General features: G+C 37.2%; 1 protein-coding gene across 1 annotated transcript in view; it reads left to right on the top strand.

Moving 5' to 3' along the window:
• LOC134790706 (uncharacterized) overlaps positions 1-22,009 on the top strand; it is a 76,157-nt gene extending 54,148 nt beyond the window's left edge. Inside the window, exon 3 of the mRNA XM_063761609.1 lies at positions 21,743-22,009. The gene's annotated coding sequence lies outside the window, so the exon portion shown is untranslated. The remainder of the gene's footprint in view (positions 1-21,742) is intronic.
• The last annotated feature ends 3,587 nt before the right edge of the window (positions 22,010-25,596 follow it).

Raw genomic sequence — 25,596 nt, 5'->3', positions numbered from 1 at the left:
GCTTATTTAGCTAATTTTTATCGGATCTATAAATAACCACCTATTAAAATTTATTCGTCTCGGATATCCGTTGAAGGTTAATAGTTTATTCAAGTCAATTTTAACACTTTCGAATATGAGGCTAAGTTATGGTTTAGTCCGTAGTATAGAGAAAATACGACCAGAAGCTTCACTTCTTACAAAGTTCGATTGCGCAGTGTAGTATATATTTAATTATGTTGATGTCTTTGATGATTACGATTTACCGTTGGTAATTAAATCTTATTACAAGTTTATTAAAATGATGTATGTACTTACTCCACAAGTGTACTTACCTATTATAGTCATAATCATAAACTTTTTAAACTTTAGCACACTTTAGGCTACATAAACGGTCAGGCTGCAGGTTAGATATTCGTATTGATTCTAATTAAATTGATTCTAATTCTAAGTAAATATACTTTACGCCTTACGGGATTAGATTTTTTTTAATATTCTCTCTCTCTTTACTATTCTCTAAAGCATATTTCGAACATTTGTTTCTTTGATCATGCTGAGCCTAGGATTCTCCTCTCCTTCTCATATCCTTATTTTAAACACGCATCTGACAAATAATATGGTTTAGTGTAGGTACTTAGAGTATCTTATTTTTATAAAATTAGACCAATATAAACGCAATAAATAAGATTAGAAAAATATGTAACGTGTAGAAAATAAATTAACCTCTGCTTCGCAAACTGTCACTATATTAATTTACTTTATAAGACACTGGCTATTTAGTACTTAATCTTTCTGGTTTAACCCATTGGTTGACTGGTAGAGAATGCCTTAAGCCCCTTAAGGCATTAAGTCCACCATTTGTATCTTCATATTGTATTGTGCAATGAAGATTAAATAAATAATGATGATAATGATAATGATTTAGCGTATATACGTCCCATTGCTGGCCACAGGCCTCCTCTCAAACATGAGAGGGTTTGGGCTAGAGTCCCCACGTCCCCAAATAAATAATATTTATAATATTTTCCGGCCTGGTTACTAAGGTGCTTCTCGGCACATAAAAGTGAGCTCTTTGCATTGTTTGTCTACCGCCGGCCGGGAACGGCATCGGCAGCGCGCCGTTACTCGCACAACGCGCCATCGGCGCGCCCGCCCTGTAATTTCCTTCCTAATTTTCCCATTTTAAACCTGTGATCCAAATTCAAATTTGCATAAAAATGTTAATGAGAGTTAACGCAATATTCGATGTGTTAAATGGGCTGTAGACTATTTTCTTAGAGAACACCTAAATGTTAATGAAGAAGGGGTCTCCATAATATTGTTTTTTTTAGTAGTTAGAGAAACGAGTCGGTTAAAATGCCACATTTATGCGACGCATTTTTAGTATGTAGTTCATATCAGTATATAACTACTATTGTCTGTACGAAACATTGTAAAGTGCTATCTTTGTACAATAAATAAGTATTTATGTGTAACTTTCTGGTACAGGTAGGTCAATTTAATTATTTCTCATTGATTAAAATAAATATCAGCTATATGAGCATACTCGTAGCATTTTTACGATCTGCGCAATATGCTCATCAATTTATATTAAAATAGGTACCTATTGAAACAGTATGTAAGTAATCTAAAACAAAATCTACCAACATAATAAAAGCACACTGGGTGGCAATAACTTAGTTCACCAACACTTTATTGTAGTCAAAATAATGATTACGCGCGAGAGCTGGTGGCGTGTCTCCGGGCCGAGGCCTGTAATCTGGCCATGCTGGGCCCGGCCCCCAATCATGCATTTCTCACCCAAGCGCGTTGAAAAAATAACCACCTGAGTTTGTCTATAATTTGCCGGACGCCGCCGCTCGTAACCAATATGTAACAGCTGAATCATTTCTATTCCTTTATTACTTTTATTTAGACAGTAGCTTTCTAATACACACTCTATAATTTTTTGTAAGTCGATACTGTGTATTATATTTAGAACGTTTCATTATAGGTGTGTTTGAAATAATACAATTACTTTTTATATGATGGTATGTAACTCTGGTGGCATTATATTTATGTAGTTGCGTTTTTATCACTTATCGCTACGATTAAAAATTAAAACTTCCGTCTCTCTGTGGCATCGACGATATTCGGTGTCATGCTTCTTATCAAAGACGTTATGTGTTAAACTCTTCCATCATATTCGTGCAGTTGGCTTAGACATACTTAGACATTTTTTTCCTTCGACAATAACACGATTTCAAACGCATTATCTGGTAAACACCTATTCAATTATTCTATTATGTGTGTTGTTGTGACAACATCAGAAATGCCGACGTTTAGGGAAATGAACCACGGAATTCATACACGCGAGTGATATTTTGACATTTGAGTGACAGTTACTTTCAATGACGTATTATGTGGAACCGAAAACTGACATAAAGTTGACGTAAAATTGTTATTCCCTTTATTTGTGTAACAAAGAAGATAACACCCGGGTGCGCGGACCGCGACGCAACGTGAATGTATCGGCGTCAATTCTTTGAATGATATACTGGTAAATGTAGTAGGTATACATATACATATTATGGTTGTGAATGCTGTATCCATGAGGTTTATATGCAGTATGTATCTGAACGAAAAGCAATCACTCAAACCCGTTAATGTTTAGGTCATACTGAGCAACTTTTACTAGGTATGGGACCAACCCCGAAAACGCGGAAAAAAAATTGGATGTTTCATACATTTTGCTGGTCTGATGTTGAAATTTCCTATTAAGAGAGTCAATTTTTTTTGGCGATTTCTGGGTTGGTCCCATAGTAAAAGTTGCTTAGTATGACGTAAACATTAACGGGTTTGAGTAATTACTTTTCGTTCAGATACAGGGTGTATATATTTTGAATCTTGATGTTAGAAGTCACACGAACCCGCCGCCAAAAAGTCGCTCTCATACAATCGAAGTTGCGCTCTTATTTTAAAACGACATTTAATTAAATAAAACTTGGCATGAACATTTAGTGTGACTAGCTAATTACACAAAATTCAGAGCCATACGGAAAAAAACCGAAACAATCACGTTCATTTGTATTTGTTAATATAGGTAGTGGAAATATAGGTACCTAATACATACGTAATATTAATTATATTCTGAGATTTCAAACTGTCTTCTGAACCCAATTCAGGGTGACAATTCTGGTGTAAATTGCTTCTCTATGCTTATGTTTCAGTAAGAAACACGAGTCCCAAATTTTATACCTATGTTAATTACTGTTTTTGTGTATTTTGTGTCTTTTCTTTTCACAGAAAAAGTTTTCTCTAAAATAAGTTTTTATTTTTATTAGATAAGAACAGTCTGTCCGATACGTTCGAGCGTGACTGCCATTCTTCCAAGCACACAGCTTGCGCTGTCAAAGTACATGAAGGATTACTTTAGGCAGCCACCGTTCACCGAAAGTGTCCATTCTTATGAGAAGAAATCGTGTTATTATGCCAGAAAATCGATGTTAATCTTTTTATAATGGGAAACCGTTTTATGATACGCGTTTTTCGGTACAACGATCGATGGAGCGTTAAAAAAAGGATATCGAAAGTGGCTGCAGGTACGATGATCGACGGACTATATCGAAATTGGAACGACAAGAGCTTGTCGTGAAAAGTTGTTGTGATTTGCGGCGCACGATACGCGTGTTATAACTAGTTTATTTTTGACGACATATGAAATATCAAAATTCAAGTAATTATAGGTAGGTATGCAAGTGGACAATCTGTCGGAGTTTACTGCAGAAATCTGACATCCTTACAGATATGATGGTTATAATTATTGCACTTACAGACTTGGTAGAAAGTGACGGCCATGACGACAGATGATGAAACCGCGACTATCTTACAGAAGCCGGTGTAAAGAAGCGGTACAAGAATATACATGGTGGCCAAAAAATAAGTGCATCAAGTGGTTGGTCCCATAGTAAATGTTGCTCAGTATAATTCTAAAACCTCCCTGGCAACGGGAATACACTTATTTTTTGGCCACCGTGTAGAGAATCATTACTTATTCATTACATAGCTAAACAATAAACCAGGCTAATACCATTCACCGTGCCCATAATACTCGTAGACTCTCATATGGCCAAAGCATAAGCATTCGGAGCGTAAAACTAAAAGTTCTCACAGCCAAAGAGCATCAAGCTCAAAGACTTCTGTGCCTACTAACACTTATTGCCATGAATCATGTTATGGCGAGATCTTTCGGGGAAATGTGATGCAGCTAAAAATAGTCAACATGCAACAACTTCAATATCGTGTAATTCTGCAATTTTCGCATTCTCCTCTCATAAACTTGTTAAGTACTACCTATTAGTAATAAGTTGTAGCAAAACTGTGGTGCGATGGCAGTGCCCGGGGCGTGAGGTAGGTACAGTCAACAGCAAATTACGTCCCTACGCCGTTTAATTCAGACATGTGAAATCAATTTTGGAAAACATTAATTTACGTAACTGATAAAAAGTAACTGAACTCTAAAAACTTATAGGGAGTAAAATGAAGATTACGAAGCTAACATAGTGACAATCACGCTTATTTAACGTTTAACCATGGTCTAATAAAACATGGTCTTCTATTCCCAGAGTGACACGGGCCTACGTCACAATAACATTGCCACTTTATTTCAACATAGCATGTTACATGGGTACCTATGGTTAATAAGTTAAAATATTTCTTTATAATTTTATAATTTTCATTTATATGTATTTTATCTTAAATTTTACAATAACACGTCATTTTTAATTATTCGTTAGCAATATCTTCCGATTCACGACAGAAATTTCAGACGTTCGGGTAATTCTGTTTACACTACTGACAACACAGGATAGCGCTGTCACATTTGACAATTCGGATCTAGATAACTTCATGCCCTGACCGTCATCCTTGTCGAACGCGTGTTAATTGTTATTTCCTTCTCGCTCAGTGTTAGCAGTCGCAGTGTTTTCCAAACTTTTCACGCCGTAAGCTTGGTAATTAATGTGTAACTGTGAATTAGTTTTTCAAACGTTTGTCTTGTATAGATAAATAAAGTTTAATTTAATACATTAGAATTGTTTTATTTTACTATGTTTCTACATGAATAACTTAAAATTAATGTCGTTAACATAATTTTCACCGTTGGTTAAAATTCTCCCACATTTTAAAGTTTGAGAACCTGTAAACAGCATGATGACGTAGGCCTGTGTCAGTTAGGTCATACGCGAATCTCGGAATAGAGTACCAGGCGGAGTATATTATTATACCATGCGTTTAACCGTAATTTAGTCATATCAAAAAATGTGATACACTGTTCTAGAGCACTGGTGCGACCTAACGAATACGAGTATACACTTGAAAACATGAACGTTATTTTGACGTATAGTACTTACACCATTCCAGAGGGCCTACCGCGAACCACGTTCGACGTGTTGCCTTTCTGTCGCACTTGTGAATTCGTACGTAAGTGTGACAGGGAGGCAACACGTCGAACGTGGTTCGCGGTAGGCCCTCTGAGGCGTATTAAAGGTCTTGGCGCTACGAGAGCGGAGAACGGCAACTCATGGCGTCTTCCTGGCGTTCAAAACATAAAATAGTAACGCGGTATAATTATATTATATAATACTGGCTTCGTAAATGTACAACAAAAAATATTGATTGAATTTAAAAATATTCGTCTTTCAATTCAGTAGGTAAGTTCCTGAATAGTATTGCGGTTTGCGATTTATTTATTTATGTACGCCATTTATATAACTTATCTGAAATTCGAGAAATTAGGTATTTGCTTTCACAGATCAGTCTGACCGTGTTATACTGTGTCGCAACTTATGCAGCTGACTGTACTAGTAGATATAATGTTCCATTTTCCCAGTGTGGCTCGCGTGTCATATCGCTTACTGACGGATTACCGAATTTTTAGCCGCTTACTGATGCCTCTCTATTGTAGAACAGGCTTTGGTCCGAGCCGACAAGATGCTTAGACTGATGTGAACTTTGACGACAAATATTCGGTATCAGCTACGTTAAAATATTTGTATAGTCATCAAAAATATATTTGAGGATGAGTCATGATATATTATTATCCTATCGCGCCCTGTTTTATGCACTTGGATATAAAACTCTTAAAAAATTAGTTGGTTAGGATAGGTAGGTGCAGTACCACATCGCGCAATTTATACTCCATTCCAGGTAGTATTAGATGATTATTAGATAAAAGGAAAAGTAGTTCTATTCTGCAATTTTTAGGATGCTACGCTCCAAACCTGAATAAAATATCAAAGAAGAAAATATTTCCACCAATTTAGCGTGATAAAACAATAAATTTATTAAAAGAATGTTTCCGTATAAGGTAACTAAAGAGGCAGAGGTCAACAACATGCAACGCTCGATGTCGGGTGCTTTACTGTCACGTTATGCCTATTGAAAATGAAGTTGTTTGCTGTGATCTGCGGCTACAAATGCAAATGGTTTAGAATTTCTGATTCTATGAGCTTCTACAGTCTGATCTTATCTGGAATGTACTCCAATACACTTCAACATGGTCAATCATAACAATAGGTAATTGTAGTATGTACACCCAGCTGCAAAATTGCACTGAATGAATTCCATTCATTATGAGTCCTTTAAATTTTGCAGATCGCTGTATTTAGTGGTCAGTAACGGTCATTAGCCACTTAAATATTGAGTGAAAAGCGTTTATCTGAACGCCATCTTTGCGATTGACCCTGTAAGTTAATACTTACTTATTATTTATAATCTTTAACAACACTTCAGTAAGAAGGTACCAAAAACTAGTGTTTTCTAAGAACAAGATCATAAATGTTAGGTACTTTAGTATAATAACACCCAATTCACTATGTGTGTGCAAATAATATATGTATGAAGAGTTCCCTCGATTTTTTTCACGACTCCATTATCCTGACTACGGAAAATCCAGACAAATTCTTCGCTCTAAAGAACAAATGAGAAGGTCTCCTTTATGAACTCGGTTAAAAAGGGTCTTTACTGAAATTACAAAATACAAGCAACTAACCAATTTAAGTTATGACATAATGATTTGGATCCTTTTGAAACGAAGTCACGTATCATCTAAGCTTAGATTAAGGATGTGGCTCGAATGACCCTTGCGATTAGTAGTAGCAGTCGTATTCTCAATGGTTGCTTGATACCGGCGACGAGTCGTATTTAGTGGAACTTGACCTCAAGATTCTGAATTTTGCAAATTTTTAAGGATTAAATGGAGCCTGGTTTTTGTAAGTAATAGGTAGGTAGGTATATGAAATAAGCCAATTTAATTCTTGTTGACGCATATCAAATATAAAAAAAAAACATATTTGTGTATCAGGATATATATGTTTTTTTCACACTACACACTACACTACAGACATACTTTGATTTGACACTAAACAAAAAAAATCATTTAATGTTAAATACCTATGTACCTAGTCATTGATGCATTGACACATTTAGAACAATCAAAATCAAACATACAAAATTTCTTTTAAGTAGGTATATTGTTGTTTTATTAAGTAAGTACTACTTTAAAAGTAACTTTTTATTACAATTGTGTCATATTTTTTTAATTTTCAGTTTTAGTTCCTTCTCATTCCATGCTCGGAGGGAATTTTATACAGGTTCGCTGAGCCCTCGACTCTCCTGCACGTGGTAAGCGTTTGTAACGTCCGTCCAGGGTAGGGTCTCAGTATTGGAACGCAAAGCTGCTAGTAATTGCGGCTTCGGCACCGGCCTCGGTAATCCCTCATTTAGCCCCGAGGATGTTTGTTAGTGATGCCCCGTGCTAGGGGAAAAATAGACTAAGTAGGTGGACTGAATTGCTTTATTCAGTTAGTGCGTTGTATGGTTATTGGTCCGAGATAAAGCAATTTTTTTTTAGATAGTCTTGTGTTGCTGTTAGAAATCAACTGTTGCTACTAATTGCCACCTGAATGACGTCCTACGTATACATATTCACCGAATCTACATGTGAAACAGGTGCTGAAAATATGTCATAGCATTATCATGTGGCTACTTCATAACGTCCATCCTTAAAAAAAATGTCATGGGAATAAAAAGTATGATCGCCTTTGTCCCGATTATTAGGAATTAGATAGGGTCAGACCAGACCAAAAGCTAACTCTGCAGAGGCAGAAAGTCAAATTCCTTTAAAGATATAACGTTTGTAGTGGCGCTTCCAAATTTTGTCACTTCAAAGTCTTTGCAGAGTTGGATTTATACAGCTGTTTGGAAAAGAATCATTGTATTTTCAAGTTTATAATTTATTAGTTCGTTGTAGTAGTAATTGGGGCTATAAGATGCTTATCAAAATAGTACCTTATGCACCGTAAATCATTAATCGACTAGCTTTCCTGTGGAATTCTCAAGTAATGCTCAGTCATGGCCAAGGGATCAACAACGATAGAAAACAATGGCTCCTGATAAATTGCCCCGCTAACTAACTGAACAGCAGTGTTATGCCATCTTTCAGCGCCAGTCATGGTGGCGGCCGCTTGCCGCTACAAACTGCAACACAGTCAACTCACTACTCTTCGACCTTAACTCGTCGTGATAAGGTTTACCAACGGTTAATTTTATATGTCGCTGATGGCACAAAGCTGGTTGCGACCTAATCTGACATCGCATCGGCCGATCATCGATGATCATGATTTACCGACGTTATATCGCTACAGACAACTATGGACGGAACATTTTATTAAATTGAATATGTTCCTATCAATACAGAGGAGCCCACTAAAATTATTACATATATGAATGTGCAGAGTCTTCTGTGTATAAGTACTTATACGAGTAGTAAGTCACAGTTTGATACTGACCAAGATGGTGGGCTTCTTTAAAACAATGTAAATTTGTGTACCTATGTAAATTTCTTGTTTGCTAAGATGCTATTATTTTTAAGACTTGAGAAAAGAAAAAACGATATATATTATGTAATTTCGGAAAAGAAATGAACCAACCGTTGCACGCTATCCAGTTCGGTGATAGGTGATCTGACTTCTAACAATTGGTTCACGATTGTTGAACTTGCGCACGTTAACCATCCATCTTCTTTGCCGTATTTTGGAGGTCTAGAGATAGACCCTACTCATTCTGGCGCGGTTATGATTTACCTAAATGCTCGGCTATGTTTGATTTAATTTGTTTAGTCAAATGAGACTCAATAAAAGAAAGTAAAGTAAGGTGCACTATAAATAAAAGACAACAAAAAACAGCTCTACAGACCATTCTACTCAATTTAATAGTGATTTATAAACATTTATAAGCACATTTATTACTGAAAGTAACTTATGTAATAGGTCGAGATTTGAGTAATCTCAGGCCCCTGATGAATTATGATTGATGAGCTTCAGTTTGCATTGCAAAACGTAAGCATTGTTCGCTATTTGGTAAACAAGGTCAGCGGTTACATTACACGGTGTATTATGCTGACGAGAATACGGGTTAATTACGATATCTTTAATTCCATCAGTCTATACCCGATGTGTAGGAATGATGCTGGAATATGAAAGTGGAAATATCGATCGATCACACACAACGCCGTCTCGACTCGCCTGGGTGTCTGCTGAGATCAAAACTGTTGTTTCCATCGGTATTTCCGAACACTGGGCTCAAGCTAACCAGTTCAAGAGTGATTTGAGGTAGCATGTTGTTACGGATCTCGTAATCTAGTTTATAGTGGTTTATATAAGGCGAATACTCGGTAAGAGATGGGATTAGGTATGAGAGCAGCGCGGGCGGCCGTCACCCACCTGTCCGAGCAGCATCACCTCTATTGTCAGACGCGCCCGCTCGCTGCCGGCATGCCACAAATTGAAATCTGTTTCGTTATGCCCCTACCCTGTCAAAGTATCTAGCTGACATACAAAAATGCCGCTGCTACAAGCCGATTATAAATTAGAAACAACCGATGCGCCGTCACACGAGGCCACAAACAGTTGCGTGTTACATTTTAAAATCAATCAACATGATAGTCACTCAACAATATCAAATTTCCATTAACTTGCAATATCGAAACAATCGATGCCTTAATTGATTAGAAAAACATGATTAGGGAGCTTCGTCACTCACGAGTGTTTACTGCTGCATACGAATATTAGTTTAAATTAAAAGTAGCGACGGATACCAAATGCCGATCATTTAGCCGGGCGGCCCTAGAGACTCCATTAGGGGCAATAAAATGCCTATTATTATCGAGGACCGAAAAGCCAATGCACGCGATGCAATTACTTGATTGGCGGTGTTCTGGCCTGGTCTGGCTGAGCCGTGATTGATGGTGTACGTAATTAGAAAATACTTCAGCATGTGTCTTCATCGTACAATCTTAATTGCGGGCAGCACTTACCTCGCTGAGTCAGCCGGCGCGTGCGGCTCTCATGACCACTTGAAAAATATTCACATCTGATGCGGCTATTATTGAATGAGTACAGGAAAGTCGGCTCTGAAAGCGCTAAACGTGGTCAGATATTTGTAAATCGAGCAGTATTTCAGAATACCAGCATATATATGTAGCTAGTAGGCATTTTGTTTAATCAAAAGTTTGAGCACTGCTAGTATTAAAGTGAATTGATCTAGTCCAGCGGTCGGCACCAGGCGGCCCGCGAGCCTCCCTGGCTATTTGCCGCGTTAACTTCGTAAACTATGTGGCCCTTGGCTGCTAAAAGGTTGCCTACCGCTGATCTAGTCCATACAATTCTGTCTTCTCTCTTTCTCTCTCATCTTGGCGTTTATCTATCAATTACTACCACTATATATCTCAACTACTGCTTTAAAGCCTCTGCTGTGGGTGTAGTTATATATACCTACTAAATCGCCACTAATATGTTTTTGTATGTGAGTTCTTTGTGTAACATAATAATTATGACTGTGTGCTGTGTGATTCATGATTTATTTATTTATTTATTTATTTAAACTTTATTGCACAAAGTATATACAAAAATGTACAAATGGCGGACTTAATGCCAAATGGCATTCTCTACCAGTCAACCATAGGGCCAAACAGACATCTACAATCTATCTCTCTGAAATGAACTCACTGTATTGGCACTGGAACAGTGTAAACCAATTGGTGTTCCATCGAGCATAAAGTACCTACTTGAGAGTGTTGGGAGTTCATAGCCACATGATGGAGCAAGCTGAAAATATCAATTTGTCTGGAAATATCCGCGATATCTGCTGCGCCATAAATCTGCGAGGTGTCGGTGCTATCGGCCGCTCACTCTCTGCCTGATGGTAAATATCATTTGCAAAGCAGCTTATGAAACGTTTTGCCTAGGTAGCCACATCCGGACTGCATATAGGAAGCAGTTAAATTTTATTTCGTACTTCTTATATTAGATACCTATACCTACAGAGAAGGTGAGGAACATTATGTAAATCTACATATTATTTTATCTACCTCTATGTACGTCGTTATGACTTTGGCCATGTACATGTATGTACAGTAGCATGGCTGAAATGAAATAAAAATAGGAATAAGTTTATTTTCAAAAGAACACATAACAGAATATGTCAGGGATCTCCGTACTAGGCTACACCTGTATCGCGGGGAACCAGTTACAGTTGAAATAAGAGATCTAAGACATACATAGAAAAATAGACATCAAACATAGGTACGTGCACCCAAAAAACATTACCACCTGACCTTCCCACATTTTAGTCACAGTTACGTGCAAATGCATAAGTACAGATTCACAAACAATAACTAGGTGAGTACTTAGTGTCAATAAGAATAGTACAAGGCTTATTTTATTATTAACAGAAGAAACAGAGTTTGTATCTAGTTTTATGATTTAATAAACATGAAGAAGCGGCAATCTTTTCTTATTATTTTAGAACATTGCTTTGTTATTTCCGCAGCTAAGTTTGGATTGCGTTAGCATCTCGGTTAAATGTCGTGAGACCCGGCTAGTCTGATCTGGAGGCTCGGCGCGTCCTGCGCTGCAGCTAGCCGCCCGCAAGTAATCGACCTATTAATAAGGGGCTCAGTGCTAATACGCCTAATTAAAATTGCCATCTTGAGACGCCGCAGTTTTTGGGCACACTCCAGCCGGATTATCCGGCGTGGCGCGTATGCCGCGCACACTAACACTTACAATATTTTAACTGGGATGCACTCCTTTGGTTTTAATATTCGGCCCGATTCGAACTTTAAGATACGTCAAATATTTCGGCTAGATACGATATGGATTAGATATGTCAGTGTCAAATGTAACGTTTCTTCAAACAAAAATGTCACTTTTGACACTGACATATCTAATTCATATCGTATCTAGCCGTAATATTTGACGTACCTTAAAGTTCGATTCGGGCAGATTGACGATCGTTTCTACAAGTTGTACCTAGTTATTTAGTTTTTTGACTACCGGAAAAGAGTTATGCTTTTCGTGCATATACGTCTAATTCTTTTGGCGCGCTCGCTCTATATTGGCTTTTAACAAATGAGGTGTTAGCCAGCAGCACAGCAGGCGTAGCCTCTTGATGTTAAATGTGCAGCTTTTGGTATAAGAAATCGATTTGTTTTACCTCTGAAAAAAATTGAGAATTTTCAACATATTTTTCCAGATGCGACGTATTTTTCCGTTACATTCATGTGTTGAGCTCTTTTGGGATAAAGCCTACCGGGCAGACGAGACGAGGTCTTCGTAACCGTTCTAGAAAGGGCTCGTTTGACAGTATGTATGTATACTTACGTATAAGTATGTGAAACACATTATTCGCAAAAAATATCTGTTTTAAAAATGTGTATGCAAATGCTATCGATTCGACTGTATAACGCTCATCGCTCTTAATTTCAGCCCGAGGGAAACGTTTAGAACGGCCCGTGACTGTGTTGACAGGGCTGGGAGCGCGCGGCCTCTTTGTCGGCGTCTCTTTGAAGCGCGGGCGCCGGTAGCGCAGCTTCGAGTGCCAGTTTACGAGCACTGACGCGTTTTATTGCTCGTCTGCTTTAATCAATGAGCAAATGGCCATTAGGCGGCCCACGCCGCGGTAACTGTATCGCTCAAATTTTGCACGCCCGGTCCCGAGGGCTTTCCGATTTTCCGGATTTGTTTTGGAGCTCAGTATCCTTAAGGCGCCGCCGCCGTTATTGAAAACTATAAGTTGTACTGCACAATACACCGTGTTTTTTTGATTTCCGTTAATTTCTAGGGTACATTCCTGAGCTTAAATCAAGTAACTTTCTCAAAGACACCGGTATTCTAATTAACTCCATTTCGGAGATAATCAATAATTTATGTTTTTCCTATAAGGCCTCTACTGACTTAGGGCCGGTTTGCATATTGATTAGTGTTTAGAATGAGTTCATACATTTGCTATTAAACTTAAATACAATCTCGGTCGATCGATGTTCGAAATGATATTGATATGTCACAGATTTCAATTGTTTGGTTGAGTTAAATGTAATGCCAGTGTTACAACAACGCTAAATGCTACATTTAATTACTTTTTAAACTAATTTTTTTTATTACAAAAAAGCAAAAAAAAATTTTTTTTTTTTAAATTAACTATGCCATTTACTTCTCTTAAACGTACTTAACCATACCCCGAAGTTAACGGAATTCAATAAAAACACGGTGTATACCTACTAGTTAGACCCTTAAACTCTCTCATATTTCATTCCGAATGCATCTTTAGACAGTACTTTAGCCAGTATAGTGATATTAGTGATTTATTTTCTTCCACAGCGCGCTTTCATTATCCTCAATTGCGAGTTGCGAGGAGACGTATAGGTACTCAAAAACAATGAAAACGGGTCACTTTGTGTGAAAATACAAGTGACTCGTGTCAATGCTTTTGAGTAGGCATATTTAAATGTGCGATAAACGTCATACTAATAATATGGCGCGGTAAAGAAGTCTTGTTTTATGGATATAGAAAATTAAAATCAAATGAACTTACGACGGAACGAAAGTTACGCTTTCTAAGTGAGCAAGTACACGTACTTAGCTAATTGCTTCCCGCACGGCAAGCTCGACAGAAGGTGTCGCCGTGTTCGCGTCCTAGTAATTGACTTCTTGAACGTTTAAAACAATTAAGCCGGTCTCATGCGCTGTTCGGAGCGGGTTCCCGAGAGCAATATATTTAGCGTCATTAATGGGCGTACCGTTTATGCGCTATAACACCACTACCGCGAATCTGCGCACAAAAACGATGTTTCATCAACACCAACCCCGGTCGGCGAGGTAATTAGGTAGCTTCGATTGGGAATAAAAACGGCTTTATGCGAAACGGGACAGTCCAGACATCGTAAGTAGGAAAAACACGTTTTGAGTTACTATTTTTTTACTCTAAATCAATTTAAAAATCAAATGTTTTGGGAATATTAGTCTCTGTTGCTACTTTCAGCAGTCATTCGGGGTATTTCGATGCAAAATTAAGCAATTATTAAGTTAATACATAATTGCAATGTTGCATAGGTAATAATTTTGTATAATATACTTCCTTATAAAAAATATATTGCGGAATGTTTGTTATGATGTTGACTTTTAACCTCTATAAAAACAATAAATATAAAATACAAAATAAATCGTAAGGCACTCAGCTAAACATAAGTATTTACATATTTATAAATACATACTGTGAAGTTGCTGAGCCAATATCAGACCATTCTACAGTCAAAAAAGCACATTTTCCTAGTTTCGGATCTCCATCTTTAGCAATTCTAATGAATATTATCTGGAACGAAATAATGTTCTTGAAATACGTACGTATGTAATTAGTTATATTCAAAACACTGAAATGTCCATATTTTTTAATTCTTGGTTCCATGTTGCAACTATCATTTCTTGGCAATAAAATGATATCGTTACAGCTTAAGGCTCGCTATAATAGGCGAGACCGATCGCCGCCGAATTTGCAAAAAACTTCTCAGCTCGGGAGCAGACTTCAACCAGATTGCAGTATAGGGTCAGAAACAACATCGATGTTTATGGCGTTCTTCACGAACGTCTATCAAATCTAATAAACCGTTAATAATAGATGGTATCATTTGATATTTACCATTTGCGTTTCGGTGAAGGAAAACATCGTGAGGAAACCTGCATACATCCGCGAAGAAATTCAAAAGGTGTATGTGAAGTCCCCAATCCGCATTGGGCCAGCGTGGGGACTATAGCCCAAGCCCTCTTGCGAGTGAGAGGAGGCCTGTGCCTAGCAGTGGGACGTATATAGGCTGAATGATGATGATGATGAATAGATGGCCATACCATATTTGACATTCTTGCTTGTTAGAAAGAGACAAAATATAACAAAGTTTTGTAACAGGTCGGTGAGTTTTATGAATAAGGGGGTAAGTCTTGTATCGCAATGGCGATTTCGGAGCTGGATTGTTCTTGGAGTTCTTGGCTCGGTTTCTTTTCGATTGAGTACTTACCTATTGGTTTAAGTTAAGGACAGGGCCCTTAAGGTCGGTTACACCAAACCGTCTGTCACCGTTAAAGCGTTCGTAATTTTTTTTTGTATGGGAATTTTCATACTGCACTGCTGTTTGTCGTTAATCAGTCTGTTAAATGTGGTTGGTGCAACTGGGTTTTAGATATAAACGAATAAGTATTAACGAAAAACCAATTAACACGATGATTTATTCGGATAGTAAAACTCCCTAGAGCCAAAACGTATCACTTTCCCCACTTCATAGATAAATATTGAGCTACTTTTGTAAAACATAAAAAATTAAATAAAAAGTTATTATTATTATTGAGAGCCTGTTGTATCCCACTGCTGGGCAAAGGCCTCCCCCCGTTTTTTCCATTCTTCCCGGTTCTGAGCAGTCTTCGGCCATTCTTTTAAAAAGGAGTCTAGCTCGTCTCGCCATCGCCGACGTGGTCTGCCAAATCCCCGTTTTGAGCTGGGCTCCCACTCTGTGGTAATCTTGGCCCACAGCTCACTCGGCATACGACAGACATGGCCAGCCCAGTCCCACTTCAGCTTAGCCGCTTTCCGAGTTACATCGATGACTTGTGTTCTGGAGCGCAGCGTGGTGTTCCGGATACGATCCATTAATTTTACACCTAATATGCTGCGCTCCATGGCTCGCTGGCAAACCCCGAGTTAAAAAGTTAGGTAAGATTAATATTATTAAAAAATTGCAATCTACATAACTAGAATACTTATATATATATTTAAACACTTTCTAATAAGTTCTGTTGATGCTTGAATTAGTAATTTAAACAAAAGCTTTCTTTGTTTATATGATTCTTAATTTGGAGATTGTTTATGTTGATTAAATATGGGGTAAATCATTGATAGTACAATACAAACTAAAATGATTTTGCCGACGGTAGTGTGAGAGCGGCGGGTACAAAGAACCACTACGGGTAGGTACAGCCCATACAACCATCTCCAGTCGCCGTTACGACGCGGTGTTGACACATCTTGTGTCGACACCATCTGTTTCGGTCACAATTCCAGTCGCAGAGTCGTCGCCGTGTCGACACAGTTACCAGAAATGGGGAAGGGTCGACACATGACACAAAGTGACATAAAGTGTGGTCGCCGTGTGCACACATTGTTTCGGGTTTGCGACTACTTTATGCCAAAATCATTCGTTCATTCGTTCATTTTGTTCCTGTCAAATGGAAACTGTCAGATGGAAAAATACTTAAATAAAAATAAGTGACATTAATACGCCATCTCTTAAACGGATTACAAGACGTAATTATATATTGTTTGCATTTATATTACAATATGACTTAAATTATTATGGGGAATTAAACTGCTCGAGTGATTTGATAAACTAAGTGTAATATAATCAACGCGCCACCCCATTGTTTTAGTTTAGCCGGAAATGAAATTGTTTACTTCTCAGTGCCTGTGTTCATAACTATATTATTTGAAGCATTTTTAGTACTTCGATGCGTATACTATACTTAAATAACAGAAATAACGCTTTACATACTACGAAACTTGTTAATTATGATGTATAAATATGGTTCAAGGCTGAGAAATATTGCAGTCACAAATGTTTCGACTTTGTGTCGACTCTGTGTTGACACATGACACGCGCTGTCAAAAGTAATAACAAAGTTACTGGTATGTTACTGGATTTGCAAAATGGCTCCTTGTGTTGATTTGTTTTCAGATATTCTCAAAGTGTAAAAATGCCGTGGTCAGAGATGGGCATTAATCGATTAACTGTTTATTCGACTAATTAATGGAATAAAAAAAGTTAATTCTCAAATTTTAATCGCGATTAGTTTAGTCGACCTAACATAGATTGAAATTGAATTAATCTGAATATTAATCGAATAAATTATCGATTAAATCTCGATTGAAAGTTGACAGGGGGCCATTTTTGTACGTAAAAATAATAGAAATGTCTTGCATGCAGATGGTAGCAAAACACTTTGTCATAAAAGTCGAGATGGGTGTCGATATATAGGTTTTAGGGAGTGCCGATTTCGAAAATAATGACCATTTTGGAATCCGAAATGGCGGCCATGCACTGTGTCATAAAAGTCGTCATGGATGTCGTTTTATACGTTTTAGGGGGCCCCAATTTTGAAAAAGATGACCATTTTGGAATCCAAAATGGCGGCCATGCACTATGCCATAAAAGTCGTCATGGGTGTCGTTTTATAGGTTTTAGGGGGCGCAGATTTCGAAAATGATAACCATTTTGGATTCCAAGATGGCGGCCATGCACTATGTCATAAAAGTCGTCATGGATGTCGTTTTATAGGTTTTAGGGGGCCCCGATTTAGAAAATGATGACCATTTTGAAATCCAAAATGGCGGCCATGCACTATGTCATAAAAGTCGTCATGGGTGTCGTTTTATAGGTTTTGGGGGGGCGCAGATTTAGAAAATGATAACCATTTTGTATTCCAAAATGGCGGCCATGCACTATGTCATAAAAGTCGTCATGGGTGTCGTTTTATAGGTTTTAGGGGGCGCAGATTTCGAAAATGATGACCATTTTGGATTCCAAGATGGCGGCCATGCACTATGTCATAAAAGTCGTCATGTATGTCGTTTTATAGGTTTTAGGGGGCCCCGCTTTCGAAAATGATGACCATTTTGGAATCCAAAATGGCGGCCATGCACTGTCATAAAAGTCGTCATGGGTGTCGTTTTATAGGTTTTGGGGGGCGCAGATTTCGAAAATGATAACTATTTTGGATTCCACTTTTATGACAAAATACGTAGCCGCCATCTTGGATTATAAAATGATCATCGTTTTCGAATTCTGCACTCCCTAAAACCTATAAATCGACATCCGTGACGACGCAAGTTATCTTTATTTTCAGATCTAACAAATTGCTACAGAATACAAAGGACAAAAAAGAAGCGAGGAGGTAATGAAACATGCAAAAATACAGATGATTCCTCGACGCAATTGGGTGATTCTTAAATTGTGTCCAGATTTTTTTTGTCATAAAAGTTTATATTTTTCACATATTACTAAATCTATGGCAAAAGTTATAATATTGCAATGGATTCCATCGCATGTAGGTATAAGTGGCAATGAGACAGCTGATGCATTAGCAAAACAGGCATGCAGCGATGGCATTGAATTTCACTTGAAACATTATATGGGGGCAATAATGACTGTTTACATTTAGTCAAATTAAAGTGTCGCGAATTGTGGAAGGAATATTTCGACGAGAGATCTAGGGACAAAGGTATTTGGTATAAGACAATACAGCCACAACCCTTTAATTCTCCTTGGATTGATAATAGTGTGTTGTGTAGGCAGGATCTAGTTTTATTATTGAGATTGCGCTCTGGACACATTCCATTGAATAAGTTCGCCTACCTCATGCGTAAAGTGAATTCGGAATTATGCACCTTATGTAATCGCGTCGAGGATGTGTATCATATTTTAATGGAGTGTGTCCGAAATGAGCGACTTAGAAGACAGATATTTCATGACAATGACAGTTCCATTGGGTTATGTAATACCTACCTTTCGAACCCCATGTCTGAGGTTGTTGAAAAGGTACTAAATATTGTTAAGTGCGGTCTGAGGGACAGAAATGTGTGATGTAATTAAACTAGATGTAGCTATTTACTTTCTTTTAACTTTGTTAATTAAGTCTGTTTTTTATGGGGTGACATATTCGTTCAATCGAAAAAGCCCCTTAATAAAGGAGAAAAAAAAAAAGTTCCGTGACATTTCGACCTTGTAATTTTTTAAGTAAATGTTTTTGTTTATCTATGAGGATCTCACTAGAATAGTATAATCAAGGTATGTTTATATTTGATGAATGAAATAGTAACGCAAAAAAAAAATATATTTGTGTCTTATATTCCTGCCGAAGACTTTTATTTTACCTTTTCCTTCTACACAAGTTTGGCCAAGTAATAAGAATTTAGGGCACTCAATTTTATTTTCACTTCTACAACAGTAAAGCTACGAGGCCATGTTTTGGTATCGTTTTCGTATAAATTCGCAGTACCAAATTTAGTTAAGGTATCACATTGACACCATTCCGAAGTAAAAACATATAAACTTATTAAAATACTTTCTTTTAAACTCCTCTTCACGCTTAAACTGCTGAACAGTTTTAATTTAAATTTGGTACACATATATTTTGAGTCCCGAGACAGGATATAATAAGTTATCTCAAAAATCACCCTTTAAAGGTGTGAAATGAGGTGTAGGGGGGAATTCAGAATTGACTTCTTGAAGTTAATACTGTTTAAGTTTAGGTTTGAAGTCATGTTTTTTCATCATTTTTAACTAAATCAAAGATGTAGACCATCCCAAATTTCATATAAATCGGTTCAGCGGTTATTGATTTCCCGTACAAATTTCCACGCCACTTTTCACACCTTCAAAAGATGATTTTGGTTATAAGATCTATCCTATGTCCTGTTCCGGGACGCAAACTATTTCTATACCAAATTTCAACGAAATCGGTTCAGCGGTTAAGCGTCAAGAAGAGTTTCAAAAAAACCGGCCAAGTGCGAGTCGGACTCGCGTATTAAGGGTTCCGTACATTAAGTCCGACTCGCGCTTAACTGCACATTTCTAATAGGTTTTCCTGTCATCTATAGGTAAAGAACTATTTTGTGTATTCAGACGGACATACATACAGACGCACGAGTGATCCTATAAGGGTTCCGTTTTTTCCTTTTGAGGTACGGAACCCTAAAAAGATTTATTTTTATTTTGTGGAATGGTGTCAATGTGATATCTTAAATGGATTCAGCACCCCAGATTTATACGAAAACGATACCAAACACGGCCTAGCACCTTCACTGATATAGATATATCAAGATAAAATTGAGAGCCCTAAATAAACTTTCAAGAGCGGATATCTCAAAAACTATTCAACATATCGAAAAAATTGACGGAATAAACTTGTAACAAATTAAATTACCTTTCATTTTGTATAAGTGGCCATGTCGCTGAGATGCATAGTTTCCGAGATATAATCGAAAAACCGGAAAATGGGACCTTCAAAGCCCCCTCTCTCCCCCCCGCTCAAGGGCTACGGCCGGGGACTTTTGATATGTTCACCTCCTAACTTGTCAAACCGAGTTACGGAGTCAAAAATTGTGTTCCGAGCATTTCCCTCTACAACTTTTGGAGCATTCGTTGCCTGACCTAAGTAGCTTATTGAATTTCTTTAAAAACTTTTCTGTAAAAGGTTGACGGGTGTTGGGTGTTTATATGGTTTCGGTCGATTATTATCATTTGCATTGCCCATGATGACTTACTAGAATTACGAGCACACGAGACACTAATAGTAGTTTGACAAACCTTGGTTTTCAAGAGGTATTTTATATTGACATTTGCTGTCACAAATTTGCTGTCAGATTTAGTCGCAAACCGCACGCAAAGTGCACACAAATGTGTCGACACCTTGTTACGGAAAAGTGTAGACACGGCGACGACACTTTGTTTCGAAACAATTCTAGACACATTGTGTGGACTCTGTTACGACACATCTGACATTTAGTTACCACTTTGTGATTCTGCGACTGGAATGGTTATATGGGAGGGTGCTTAAATCGCGATCAAACATAATCGGGCCGAGTTCACCGGTGCCCTGTTTTCCATCTCACATGATCAACTACATACTACCGGTTATATTATAAGACGCTTTTTCACATCAGGTATTAACTTATATTTTCTAGCTGGTGAATGGCGATATTCGCAAATCAGTATGGTCAATTTATTTGGTAAAGGTATAAAAATAATTACAATGTAGGTATAATACTTATATATGTAATATCTAATATAGACAGCTAACAAGCCTGTTATATTCATGTACGTTGACCATAAAAATAGTTAAAAGTTTTGTACTAAACAATTAAAACTTGTTCTTTAAATTTTTCCTACTAGGTATGTATTTGCAAAATTTCGCCGGCGGAAAAATATTTTAGTAAAACCACACTGTAATACGTCACTGTAAATTCAGCAAAATACTTAGTGTACGAGTAATTAGACTAAATAAAATGAAATCGTAGATCATTAGAGTGGACATCAGAATATTGCAATTTGTAAATCTCACATTGTCAGTGATGTGGATGTAACAATCCGATTAAATAATGTCGAATTGCGTCCTTTTAACTCTCTTATTTTTAACCGACTTCCAAATCTCAAAGGAGGAGGTTATCAATTCGGTTGTATATTTTTTTTAATGTTTGTTACTCCATATCTCCATTTACTCTGTCATCATTATACTGGACCGATTTTGAATTTCTTTTTACCTCTTTATTTGAACTTGAATGCAGTTCAATATGAGGCGGTAGCTTAAGTTCTGTAATTCGAGTTTTCAGAGAGCGTTTTGTGTTTCAGGAGCCGTAATCTCTGGAGATTAACACGAGCATCCCCGTAACTAACACTTAGTGTTGTAAAACGCCGACAGGCGCGGTGTCGGGTGACTGGCGCCACATCTCTTAGCCACCAGCTCCTGGACATTATCTTTATGTCTGAAGCCGCCGAGTCCATAACCCTTGATGAGACGAGAATAGATTGTAAGTGCTTGTAGAAAAACTGCAGAGTGCATGAGGCCTAATAGGAAGGTACTTGTGGTTCACTGAATGCCACTTACTCATGCACGTTGCAGTGGTAAAAATACACTAGTAAATGTAAGGTGATCTGATATGGATCACAGAACTAAATATGTAATGTTATTTGGATTACCTAGCTTTAGATATGGGTATTAACCTAACATTCATCGGTGGCAAAAATTTAGAAAATATAATTAACACACAATATTATTTCATTATTCCATTCCAAGACTTTTGCCGAATGTAAGTGTATGACAAATAACTAGATTTGTATGCTTCAGATGAAAAATAGGTACTTAGGTAAATTGAGTAAAGTAGACCTAACATGGTAATTTAAATTTAAATAACAATACACAAAGTCCATATTAAGGGTTTCGCTATATAAATATCACTTAAAATATACAACGAAATAATTTACAACAAAGCAGCAACAGCACACGAAGAAACAGTCATTATCAACACATCTGTTGTGTGGAAACATCTCTCTTCACCCGGACGGTGGGTGATCACAATTGTCACCAATTAACAGTGTGGGCGCGCGCAAAAAAGACCACCATCGTGGAAAACACCTTGGCTAATGTGTCAGATGACAAACCAAGGGCTTCGGGCAAGAATGCGAACCGCGGGGTGCGCGCCCTAATAGGGTGAAGTGTCCAAACATGGACCTCGGACCACGTGGCGCTAGCAATATAATCTATCACTTTTTGCAAACACATGAGTTCATTTTTTGTGGCTGGTTTCAGAGAAGTTAAGTTTGGTCATTGGTAATTTTCGATCAGGTGTTGATCGAGATTTTTGGTTTGCTTTGTTTTTGGTTATCGGTATTTCCATCCAGAAAACATTAGAATGATATTAAAGGTTTCTCCGTTATAAGACCATACTCTTTTATACCTGTAGGTATTTATAAATAGGTAAGTACAGTCTTATCGATGTACCTACTGATAAACATGCACAAGTTTATGATAATCTTTACTGATTAAACCTAGGTATATTAATGTTGCTTTATCTTACATTAATTTACAATTACTAAATAATTAAAATAATACGAATGAATGAAAACGAACATGTCATTTGAATTACCAGAATTCATATAAAAACTAATAATACCAAGACCACACCATGCGAATCTATAAATAAAAGTGATGGTTTGTGGCCAATCACTCGCTCTCAATACTTCAATACAACAAGGGATCAAATGAAACGTCTCCATACAGTTACAATAGTCGCGGGCGTGAAGCGTGCTCCGAAAAGCCCAGGGGGTAGCTAATGTCTAACGTATGACTGTGCTATGTGGTAGGCTTAAATATAAAAGAAACTTTTTGTAAGTACTCTATTTTCATAAATTGGCAGCCAATTGATATTTAAATTATATTCAAAAACTTAACCTATAACATTTCACAATTTTCTGAAAAGCAAATTAATATTAAGTACATAATATTGTATTTCTGTAAATTACACTCAATTTTAACAACTTCACGATGTTTTCAATGTCAATGTGTGAGTTTAATTATATTCTAACCTGAATAGTATCAGAGGCATGACGTTAATGCAGCGGTTATGAATTCAGACATTTTCAATCCAATTTCAATACGTGATCAGTGCATTCGAGAATAAACCAGGTGCTCCTTTCCTACTACATATTATGTATAATATCCTTATATATAAACGCGAGCGGCTTTGACGGTAGAAACAAATTAAATTATGCTCAATCGAAAGAGCTTGAAAAAATATCACTTTTGAATCGAGAACATGTATCCGCAAAATTCGTATTGTCGCGTATTTTGCATTTAAAAGTGAAAAAATTTCGACAATCAATGCTAAAGGCTCAATTTGTTGGTTGAGATTTGACAGCTATGGATGCGTTCAGAATATGTTGCATGTTAGTTAGCTGGATTGTAACCGCGAACACCGAAGTTCGCAAATTATCTCTGTCATTCTTTCTAATTACGCCTAAAAAGGCGTCGACGGGATGATCAAATCGACCGAAAAGAAATTGGCGTCAATCTCATCTTGCACCCATCCCATTTATTCTGACATTGAAGCGCTCTAAAGAGGAATTTGAGTTTTCGAACGGTCTTCTGTCACGTCAACGTCATTACATTGTGTTGAATAATTGAGTGTTGAAATGTTGAAATCTAAACTAAATAAAATCAGTTAGGCCTGAAATCACCCTGAAATGTGTAGTTTGAAGTGTAAAAATTGTATAAATAACGATAAACAGTGATTTACATTACGTTTTGTACTTACCAGCCTTTGTAGAAACCGAAGTTACAAGTTTAACGGATGTTAAAATTTGGATTTAACCTGGGCGAGTAAGTATTTGTTTTATTATTTTGTTAGTTTATAAGACAATAGTTCTCATTGTATTGCATATGTGAGACACATTAGCATTACATGTTACAAAGTTCATAACTTATAGCGTCGTGAGCAACGTCCAATTTCTCTTTACTTAACGTATGAGATAGTTTACACCTACATACATTACCTTATAATCAGTATTATGTATGTAGTGTCAACACTTTAAATATATTTGACAAATAAATAAAAATAAATATTATAGGGACATTCTTACACAAATCTCAGTCTCTTTGGAAGTACCTACTTAAATACATAGAAAACATCCATGACTCGGGAACAAATATCTGGGCTCATCATATAATTAAATGCACTTACCATGATTCAAACCCAAGACCATTGGCTTCATAGGCAAGGTCACCACACACTAGGCCAGACCGGACAAACATTTTATATTGAATATGTCTACTAAGTTGTATTTAATTTCAGAAAGGCTTCAAACATGGCACTGCTAGCCACCTGGACGGAAAGCAACCTTGAAGGAGTTTGCATGACAAACTAATAAGTGAGCGAGATGAAAGTGAAGTGAGAAGAAGTCACAAAAGTAATTCAAAGAAAGTCTCGAGTTAAAGAACCGGCTCACTCCACTCTGATTATATGGACAGTGTAAAACAGTGTGAACAACTACAGTGTATGGTGGACATATTTGATATGTGTGCTTTAGACTAGCTTCAAAGAATCAAACTTGAGGCGTATCAGTGAATCGGAAAGTGAATTGAATGAAGCTAATTTATTAATAAGTGATCTCCGGAGACAATGTAAGTTGAATATAAGGTTAAAAGATAATAAGATATATACATAGATAGTATATATAATAAGATATATTTTATGCTTATTCAAATAAAAGTGTAAATAACAACTTCAGAGTTTGACTTTAATAAATAGTCAGGTGACAACTAAAACAATATACTGCTAAAATTTCAGAGTCATAGTGAAGCTTAGTACATAGTAAACAAGGTTGATTTTTAGAGTTCTGTACACAAAAGGTAAATACGGGACCCCCCGGGAGACGGGACGGGGAGGGCAATGGGACGGGACTAAGACTTCACTGTCCTATTAACACAAAACAAATTATTTTCAGAAAATATTTAATTTAGGCTCAGGGATGGCCAGGGGGCACCATAAGCCTTCAGTTAGTAGTGCATATACTTGGAAAAATTCGACCTATGCCGCTGGGGCCCGGTGGCCGAATGGCACAGGCACCTGCTGCTATAGCAGGGGATGCTGGTTCGATTCCAGCCTGGGGCACTGGAGGCCATGATCACTTTTTAGGGTTCCATACCC

This window comes from Cydia splendana, chromosome 5 (assembly GCF_910591565.1).
Source record: "Cydia splendana chromosome 5, ilCydSple1.2, whole genome shotgun sequence".
Lineage (NCBI taxonomy): Eukaryota > Metazoa > Arthropoda > Insecta > Lepidoptera > Tortricidae > Cydia > Cydia splendana.
This window is presented reverse-complemented; position numbering and strand designations above follow the sequence as displayed.